Consider the following 10961-nt stretch of genomic DNA (forward strand, 5'->3'; position numbering starts at 1 on the left):
ACGCTGCAAACCTGTTCCCCTGCTGATCCATGGGGTTTCTGTGTGTAGTAACAGGTCACCATGTTCAGCTGACAGCTCCTCCAGCAGCACCTTCAATGTCCTGGTTGTTTGGCTTTGGAGCCATTTATGATCTTCATGACATGAGTCATCACATGATCAAATCTGGCCACTTTTGTACATACATATGTCCTGCTGGTGAATGATGCAGTGGTAATGTAGGAATGTTGGGAAGTCTGGATCACCTCTGCATCGTACAATGAAGCCTGCATGGCGACCCGTCATGGAGGAGCCTCGTCCGTCGTCATTAAAACAAGCTTTTCTAACGGTGCATTTTTCTCCACGAAGAAACTTTTCGCCGCGTAGTAGAAGCGAAGGCTGCCGTTAAGTCCCGGGTTTTCCTGTCCGTAGTGCGCATACAGTCTATGTGCGCTAGCAGGTGGCTAGTTAGCATGGAAGCTTTGTAGCGGCTAAAGCAGCGTCTCTCCACATTGTGCCGCTTTGCCGACGCAATAGTCGCCCCGCAAATAGGACACATACATTTATCTTTCACTGTCGTGAAAAACAACTCTTCCTCCCAGTCATCGTGAATAAATAGTGTTTTCTCTTTCACTTCTCTGCCATGTTTTGGGGGTAAAAACCACATCTAGCTTCCCAAAGTGTCTGCATCCGGACGCTTCATAGTGACGTATGGTTTGACATGCGCAGTGAACTCTGACTCGGACAAGGTCAAAGTTTATTTACACCGAAGACATTTTTGTTTTTAAAAAAATATATAATAAATATTGTAATTTAAAATCTGCATTAATGTAAGCATTTTTGATTTAAAAAGAAAAGCAACTCTAATTTTTTTAAATAAGGAATTTCATGGTGACGTTATTTTTAGAACATGTGTACGGGGCAACTCACTGGTCTCTGTGGGCAACCAGGCGCCCGCGGGCACCGTGTTGGTTAGCCCTGCTTTATATAGTCTCCATCTAGGCTGCTCGGCAATAACCCTCAGCTGAGCTCTACTTCAGGTGCAGCTGATCTACCTGATGAGCAGTGACCCGGTTTTTATTCAAAAAAAAATAACTTTTCATATCAACCCATAACAATATAACATATTTACTGTCTTGCAGAGAGAAGTTTGATCCCATTTTCACACGTGTCTGATATGTTGCTGCGTTCGTATCATGTGGGAGGTTTGTTTAATTGCCTTAAACTGGATCCTGGAGAAACACTCTCTCATCTGGCTTGCGATACAGTTCTATGCACAGCTAAATGACAGTAAAGCTTGATTTGATTTGATCTGATCTGATTTGATAAATTCCCATGTTTACGACTTTTATATCGTCAGATGAGTCACAGCCGGCTGCTGCTCCCAGTCACTCATTACTGGAGATTCCACTTTGTTTAATATAAACTCGCAAAACAAATTAGAAAGACAGATGCTTTAATATGCCAATGAAGCTCCATCTATTCAATTTTAATGTTTAATTAACTTTAATGATGGACTTTGGTTGATGTGAAGTCCATGATTGCTTACTTCTGAATGCACTTACGCACTTTATAGGGTGCAGCTGGATATAGCAGAGCTTTTGCCCACTTTCCCTGCTGTGTTTCTGTCCTGGATGTTAACATAGATGTGATGTGAACATGGCATGAAGCTGCAATGACTAGCTGGTTAGTACAGCCTGGAAATGGAAAGCCAACATAGACAGCACCTTTAGACCTCAATAATTAATTAGATTTAGTTTTTAATGCAGAATGAACAAATGAGATCTAATGTCTTGATAAACTTTGAAGCTTGAGGCTCTTGCAGGTGTGTTTTTTTGCTACATTTGGACAATTTCCAACCAAAATACTGAGCCAAGCTAAAGGGCTACTTGCTGTAGCTTCATATTTGCAGATATAAGAGAGCTAACAGTCATCCATCTGTCCATTTTCTTCCACTTGTCCAGAGTTTGGTCACGGTGACAGCAGGCTGAAGGTCCATTTATGCTTTCTGTATTCATGTCTGGAGGTCACAGCTATATTTAGGCTACAATAAGATGGTAACGGTGTATGCAAATGGTCGCATTGCCCCTCATGCCAAACACAGAAAAACACACATTTTTTATCACAAAAGGTCGTCCTGCTGAGAAACAATGACCTCTTTTTCAAGGGAAACCAAGACAGCAGCCTGAGAAACATTAAAACTACAACAATTAAAAACAGACAACACCAACTCACACAGCAAAATTAATAAAATGCATGTTAGATAAAAGCACAGCATGAAGAATTTACATTAAAACAACAAGTGTGATAAGTAGCTGCTGCAAGATCTTTGATACGGTTTTTAAAAGTTCTAGTGGTGATGAGTTCCTTTAGAGTTGATGTGTTCTGCAGCGAGTTCCAGGCAGACTGTGGTTGGACATTAGCACAGGATTTCTGGAGAATTTAGAACTTCCTGCTGTGTCTGGGTTCCATCAGCTCCAAAGTCCTGCAGACATCGATTGCAACTCAACAAAAAGAATCTCCTGGTACAGTCCCTCCTCACACCAAACACGTGTTTGTTTCTCAGCATGTTTATAGAGAAGACAGTCCACATGGTCATGGACCCTCGTAGATTTTGGTGCATGATGAAATTTACATCACACATATGAAAACATCTGCCCTTTTTGGGCATTTAAGTCGCCCCTCTTTCCAGTTACTTCTGACTGATCCCCAGAGGTTCCCGATCTAGATGAGGTATACGGTGGTGTTAAAAGGGTTTTGGACACTGAAAAATTTTACGCAATCTCCAATATGATCATGAAATATTAATTAATTAAATTGATTTGATGACTTCATTTTTTTCACCTTGAGTTCGATCGAGCAGTTTTGTTGCTGAGTGAATTCATTTCATAAAGCTATAATAAAAGCATAAAAAAAAATTGAATTGGACAAACTTAATTTTTTAGCAATTGTCAATTTAAAAACTTGTGTTCGCAACTATGATTATTAAGTTCATAATACTTAAAATTCCTTTTAAATATTGTAGAAAATGCACTTGCAACTGCTTAATTTTATAAGTAATCAGCGTAAAAACGTGTTTGTGCCACCATTTATTAAGCAGCTGATAATTGAAAATACCTTTTACAGTAGAGGAAAAGCTATTTCATCTAACTCATTATAAATTGTTGGTTGAACTCAATCTCATTAGAAGTTACCACAACTCAAAAAGATTGATGCAAACTGCCCAAACCACCTCAGCTGGAGCAGGATCTCGACTCTGAGCTCTAGTCTGAAATCTGAAATATTAATCTATCTGTTCTGATCTTCTTCTCTGCAACACAAAACCACATTTCCCAGAATGTCAAATCTTTACTTTTAGATATCAAGTAACTGGTAGCGGCAAGCTAGTTTGGCTCAGCATAAAGATGGGAAACAATCTGCCTGAAGCTCACCACATAACAAGTTTTTGCTTGTTTGTTTATTTGCCCTAAAACCAAACTGAATGAATAAATCATGGAGCAGAACCAGAATAGCATTGTCACTGTTTCTGATCTTTATCCAACTGTGTAATTTTGTATAAACTGCCTGAATGTAGGTTTCTTATTTAGTCTCCAGCTAAATTCTCATTATGCAGAAAAAGATTGTTGAACAGAAATACAGATGTAGTGTCTTTACGTTAAATTATGTAAATTAGAAATAATCAATTAATACAAATAAAACTACTTTTGGTTGAGTTAAACTACAACAATTCTAATGAGGGAGATGTATTTCATCCTCGTGTCGTCCTGTGGGTCAAATTGATCCGTTTTAAAATTGAAAATGTGGAAAAAAAAAATACATTTTCACAGTGAAAATTCCACATTTTCAACATTTTTGGGGGAATTTTTGAACATTTTGTGGTGGAAAAAAATATGTTAAAATATTTCTTTATAAACAATCACAAAAAATCAACCACAATCCATATTTTCTTAAAGATAATATCAAAAGTTTTACTGATATATGTAATCACTTTAGATATTTTTAGGATTTTTTTGGAACATTTTTACTCTTTTTTTTGGAAAATATTTACAAGAACTTTCTTGACACATTTGGAGAATTTTTTAAAATAAAACTTTCAAGGGAAACTTTTAAGGAATTATTGGAATTTTCTTCCTGAAGGTTTTGCAAATTTTCTGAAATCTGGGGATTTTTTTTGCTGAATTTTTGGTTTTTTTTTCAGACAAGGAAACAATATTTTTTGGTGCCTGTAAATGAGGACAACAGGAGGGTTAAGGATGTAGGGATACACTTTTAGTTATTTTTTCCCACAGTGTTCAGTCTTTACATCCCATAGGGCAGAAGTTTGCTGCAGTATCTCATCTCAGCCTCCAGCAGGATGAACTTTACACCTTCAGGGAGTAAAAGAAGTCAACAAGCTGCCTGTGTGCCCTCCTTGTTGGCATTTCTGAGTGCAGCACACACCCATCCTCGTCCGTCTGCTGGACGGCTGGCACCAGAGAGGGCGTAATCATCAGGCCTCGCTCTGCCCTCTCACTCACAGTTCAACTCTCTCTTTGAAACTGCACCCAGCTACCCTTTCAATGAATTTCCATGCTCAGTTTTTAAAAATTTTTCTTCCTCTCTGTCTTCACTGGTCTTGACTCTCACGCTCAGACGAGCCGCTGACTGCTCTAGTTGGCTCATTAATCACTCGTCTCCTCTTTCCCTCCGTTCTGAGAAACAGAGTTCCTAATTAATGGAAAGCACTTTATGACAGAACACGGGGGTTTCCTGGAAATTAACCATTAATCTGGACTTCCATTATATGTCTAATAGCATGAGGTGGGCGTGGACGGATGGTGGAAAAGAGGAACTAGAACAGAAGAGCTGCAGAAAAAGTGTGAGTTAACAATAAAATGCTAGTTTTAACTGAAAGATGCTGCCTCACCAGCAAGACTTTAACCCTCCTGCTGTCCTCATTTACAGGCACCAAAAAATAATGTTTCTTTGTCTGAAAAAAAATCAAAAAAGAAACATTCCAATGTGCTCAGTGACAATGTAAAAAATGCTCGTAAATTATATGGTTAAAAACTGTTAAACCATGACAATAAAAATCTGTAAACTCTAGAACAGTTTGACAGTTTATTTAACACTGAATTACCATAAAGAAGTTAATCAGGAGAAAACTTCTCTTGCAGTTATTTAATGGAAACGTGCCGTAATATGTATAACATCAAAACTGTAGCTTTTGCATTTATTTCTCAAAAACAACACCAGTTTTCACAGTTTGTACTGATAATGGCAACATGCTATAATATTTTTAACAAGTAACGGGGCAATTTTTGCATTTATTTCAAGTAAAAAATACAATTCTGACCTGTCAAATTGATGAACAGTCATATGGTTTAATATTTATGACAGCTATAACTGGAATGTTTGCTAAAAATACACATATTTAAAGTTTAATACACTAAAAAATGCTGTAATATTTATAGAAGGTCAGACAAACTTCATTTTAGATGGTGTTTTCATGTAAATTTTTATGTAAAACTATAATTTCTTTTAAGGTTAAAACTACACAGCAAAATACGGAACGAAGCCCATTTTTAAACTATAAAATCAACAGTATCAATACATTTCTTTACCATTAATGTAGAAAATGTTTTGCTGTGATTTTACAGTTCTGGTAACCACAGCTGCCGGAATTTTACTGTAAAAATGTATTTTTTAATATTTTTACAGTGTGATCTGATGATGACAGGTTGTGCTTTTTTTTGCACTAATGTAAACTCACACAACAACTGTTAGGCTATAATTTTGGCTTAACAAAACCGGAATGACAAGGAAAACACGGGCCCTTATCACCTGATCTCCTGCACATTATAATTACATGCAACGTGCCAGAGGCCGTTGGTGCAGATTGTTCAGCCAACATTCTCACTTAATGTGACGTCCTGTCACACTTAGGATGTTTCAATTGCGTCTTTATCGAGTGGTTTGATAGAAACACTGGAAAAGCACCGTTTTAGAATAGAATAGAATAGAATAGAATAGAATAGAATAGAATAGAATAGAATAGAATAGAATAGAATAGAATAGAATAGAATAGAATAGAATAGAATAGAACAGAATAGAATAGAATAGAATAGAATAGAATATGCTTTATTGTCATTACACAGTGTATAACGAAATTGGAACAGTGTATAATGGAATTTTGTCAGTAAATGTTTGTTATTTAAAAATATGTAATGAAAAAGTAAAAGCAGTTGATGCAGAAAAGCTTCACTGTGTCTGTTTTGCTATTATATGCATTATTATAATGCATATTTTGTATTTATTTTGACATCCATCCTGCAGTAGAGATGATGTGTGTTGGAATAAAAATACCTTTTCTCCTTCTTTTTCTCCTTTCTCCTACTTTTAACTGACAATTCAAAAGAAAATGACAAATTTTCAGCTGTTTTATGTGCAAATATCTTCATTTGTTGTAATAATAATAATAATAATAATAATAATAATAATAATAATAATAATAATAATAATAATAATAATAATAATAATAATAATAATAATAATAATAATAATAATACATTGTAAATAGATAAATACATATATACACAACTACATTTTTAATGTTTTAATAATTTAACACCTCAATAAACAGGCCAAAACTCTAAGTAGTAAAAGATCTATATGGTTACAAATAGTAATTTGTTCTTTTAGGTTTTATTGTAAAATTTGACTTTTTAAAAAAATTTAAAATTTTTTTTAACTTTATTTTAATCATAATACTATTTTATAGATATTGGTCATTATTTGAAAGAAAAATTACTATATATATGTATATATATACAAATATACAAACGTATACATACATATATATATATATATATATATATTTTTTTTTTTTAAATTTATTTATTTATTTATTTTCTGTATGTATGTATGTATGGTCTTGTAAAAATCTACTAAAATGACAAAAAAGAAAATATTGATTTACATGTTGACTGTCAAAAAGCAGGCCAAAATTGTATATAATGTTCCCTTAAAAATGTATATTGTTACAAATAGTAATAGTATTTATATATTTTTAGTTTGGCAAACAGGCAGAGAACCAACATGAACCTTCCAGTAAACTCACGCTGCATCTTTCAGGTCAAACACCAGAACCATGAGGCTAAACTTGGTGATCTTTGGTGAGGGCCGAGGTTTCAGGACATGATATTTGTGCGTTTGTTTACTTTCACAGCATTGTGGTTTGTTTAGACTTCCATCGGGGGGAACGGTATCTAAGAAAGCGTGGAAGGAAGCTGGGTGAAAACACAGGAAGAGGAAGGGAACCCAGTGTGATGGAGACTGTCCCTCACAGGTCCTGGTTGAGCCGGAGTCGAGGCGCCACGGTCACAGATGAAGCCACGGAGCAGCTTTAATTGATCTCTTTTTAATGGAAGCGCAAAGCAAGCGGACAAAGTCATGAATGGAGGGAGAATTGATGCGTTATCGCAGCTTAAAATCAGCCACTGATCCTCACTGGGGTCGAGTGTGTTGAAAAAGTGGTGAGAAACGACCAAACGTACGCTGTAAAAATACAAAATGAACACTTTTTTAAACAGTTTTTGAACAGTTTACTGGTATTTTACCGTATTTTTTCCACCCAGTTTTTTTTAAATGACATATAATAACTAGTAAAACCACAGAAAAAGATTTTAATTTATGTCGACTGTTAAAAAACAAACACAACAAAACACAACAAACAACAACGTGCTGAACAGTCAACATCATAAATCTGTATTTTTATGAATGGTAAATATTTTTTGTTACAGAATTTCTAAAATTGTCACTATTTTATTGTAAACTAGAAAAATATATCATTATTTTACAAATTACGTCTGTTAAAGCTTGAAAAATTTAACTGTTATTTCACAGACTTTTTCAATTTCAATTTCATTTTTTTTGAGAAATGATTTTAAATTTATAGTTTTACTAATTTACAATCTGCAGTTAATGTCTTCTCTGTAATTTTTACACTTTGAGGGCCGGATTGGACCCTCTGGAGGACCACTTTTGGCCCAGGGGCCGCATGTTTGACACCCCTGCTTTAAATCAAACGTGCTTTAGGATACATTTTATCTTTTTACTGACAACAGAGACACAAACAATGCTGTAAATTAAAGATGGAAAGTACAGAAATGTGCACTTTTTTGTGTGCATCACTCTCAGATTGCTTTCCACAGCAGCCGAACATCACATGTTTGATCCAGAATACACATTCGTGAAATATGTCGTGTTGGAGACAGTTTTCTCCTCGTGTGTGCAGTTATTGCACACTGTGAGTGTAAGAATGTAACATGTCTTTGACTGCACGGTGAATTATTTCTGATGGTTTCAGCTCCCAAGCAGAACATCCATCATGGACTCGACATCTCTGCCTCTCACCTGATCTGTTGGCTTTGTCCTCGGATCACCTCGGATACATGTAGCCGTAAATTAAGCACTTCATGGTGTTCCTGTTTCTGTCTGTCTGTTTCTGACAGTGGAGTGTTTCATCATGAGATGACAGCTTCAGCCAGAACATTTAAATGTACAAACTCCACTTTTATGCCTCCGAGTTCATGACCTCGGCAGGGAAGATTTGGAAAGCTGGAGAGAGTAACTTAATATAAACCAGCTAACAAGGCTGAACTAGGACTGATGGCCAAAATAAACTTGTGATTCTCTGGATGTTGTTCCTCGTTTAAACTATGAGGTTATCTGAAGCATTTTGTGTCTAACATGAGGTTTGCTAGCACTTTCTGGAGAAAACACTCGACTGGAAACATATATACATATATATACATATGTATATATATGTATATATATACATATTATATATATATGTATATATATACAAATATACAAATGTATACATACATATATATATATATATATATATATATATATATATATATTTTTTTTTTTTTTTTTTTTTTTTTTAAATTTATTTATTTATTTATTTTCTGTATGTATGTATGTATGGTCTTGTAAAAATCTACTAAAATGACAAAAAAGAAAATATTGATTTACATGTTGACTGTCAAAAAGCAGGCCAAAATTGTATATAATGTTCCCTTAAAAATGTATATTGTTACAAATAGTAATAGTATTTATATATTTTTAGTTTGGCAAACAGGCAGAGAACCAACATGAACCTTCCAGTAAACTCACGCTGCATCTTTCAGGTCAAACACCAGAACCATGAGGCTAAACTTGGTGATCTTTGGTGAGGGCCGAGGTTTCAGGACATGATATTTGTGCGTTTGTTTACTTTCACAGCATTGTGGTTTGTTTAGACTTCCATCGGGGGGAACGGTATCTAAGAAAGCGTGGAAGGAAGCTGGGTGAAAACACAGGAAGAGGAAGGGAACCCAGTGTGATGGAGACTGTCCCTCACAGGTCCTGGTTGAGCCGGAGTCGAGGCGCCACGGTCACAGATGAAGCCACGGAGCAGCTTTAATTGATCTCTTTTTAATGGAAGCGCAAAGCAAGCGGACAAAGTCATGAATGGAGGGAGAATTGATGCGTTATCGCAGCTTAAAATCAGCCACTGATCCTCACTGGGGTCGAGTGTGTTGAAAAAGTGGTGAGAAACGACCAAACGTACGCTGTAAAAATACAAAATGAACACTTTTTTAAACAGTTTTTGAACAGTTTACTGGTATTTTACCGTATTTTTTCCACCCAGTTTTTTTTAAATGACATATAATAACTAGTAAAACCACAGAAAAAGATTTTAATTTATGTCGACTGTTAAAAAACAAACACAACAAAACACAACAAACAACAACGTGCTGAACAGTCAACATCATAAATCTGTATTTTTATGAATGGTAAATATTTTTTGTTACAGAATTTCTAAAATTGTCACTATTTTATTGTAAACTAGAAAAATATATCATTATTTTACAAATTACGTCTGTTAAAGCTTGAAAAATTTAACTGTTATTTCACAGACTTTTTCAATTTCAATTTCATTTTTTTTGAGAAATGATTTTAAATTTATAGTTTTACTAATTTACAATCTGCAGTTAATGTCTTCTCTGTAATTTTTACACTTTGAGGGCCGGATTGGACCCTCTGGAGGACCACTTTTGGCCCAGGGGCCGCATGTTTGACACCCCTGCTTTAAATCAAACGTGCTTTAGGATACATTTTATCTTTTTACTGACAACAGAGACACAAACAATGCTGTAAATTAAAGATGGAAAGTACAGAAATGTGCACTTTTTTGTGTGCATCACTCTCAGATTGCTTTCCACAGCAGCCGAACATCACATGTTTGATCCAGAATACACATTCGTGAAATATGTCGTGTTGGAGACAGTTTTCTCCTCGTGTGTGCAGTTATTGCACACTGTGAGTGTAAGAATGTAACATGTCTTTGACTGCACGGTGAATTATTTCTGATGGTTTCAGCTCCCAAGCAGAACATCCATCATGGACTCGACATCTCTGCCTCTCACCTGATCTGTTGGCTTTGTCCTCGGATCACCTCGGATACATGTAGCCGTAAATTAAGCACTTCATGGTGTTCCTGTTTCTGTCTGTCTGTTTCTGACAGTGGAGTGTTTCATCATGAGATGACAGCTTCAGCCAGAACATTTAAATGTACAAACTCCACTTTTATGCCTCCGAGTTCATGACCTCGGCAGGGAAGATTTGGAAAGCTGGAGAGAGTAACTTAATATAAACCAGCTAACAAGGCTGAACTAGGACTGATGGCCAAAATAAACTTGTGATTCTCTGGATGTTGTTCCTCGTTTAAACTATGAGGTTATCTGAAGCATTTTGTGTCTAACATGAGGTTTGCTAGCACTTTCTGGAGAAAACACTCGACTGGAAACTATGTGCTTGTTGTTTCCATGATAGACTTTGTCATGTTAGCGGCTAACGTTGCCATTTTATTCTCTGATTTATTGATTTTGGGGGATCATATGTTGTATGTCTTAATCATTGGCCTCACTTTTCTCTCCTCTATGTCGCTGTGACCT

Source organism: Amphiprion ocellaris, chromosome 1 (genome assembly GCF_022539595.1).
Source record: "Amphiprion ocellaris isolate individual 3 ecotype Okinawa chromosome 1, ASM2253959v1, whole genome shotgun sequence".
Classification (NCBI taxonomy): Eukaryota; Metazoa; Chordata; class Actinopteri; family Pomacentridae; genus Amphiprion; species Amphiprion ocellaris.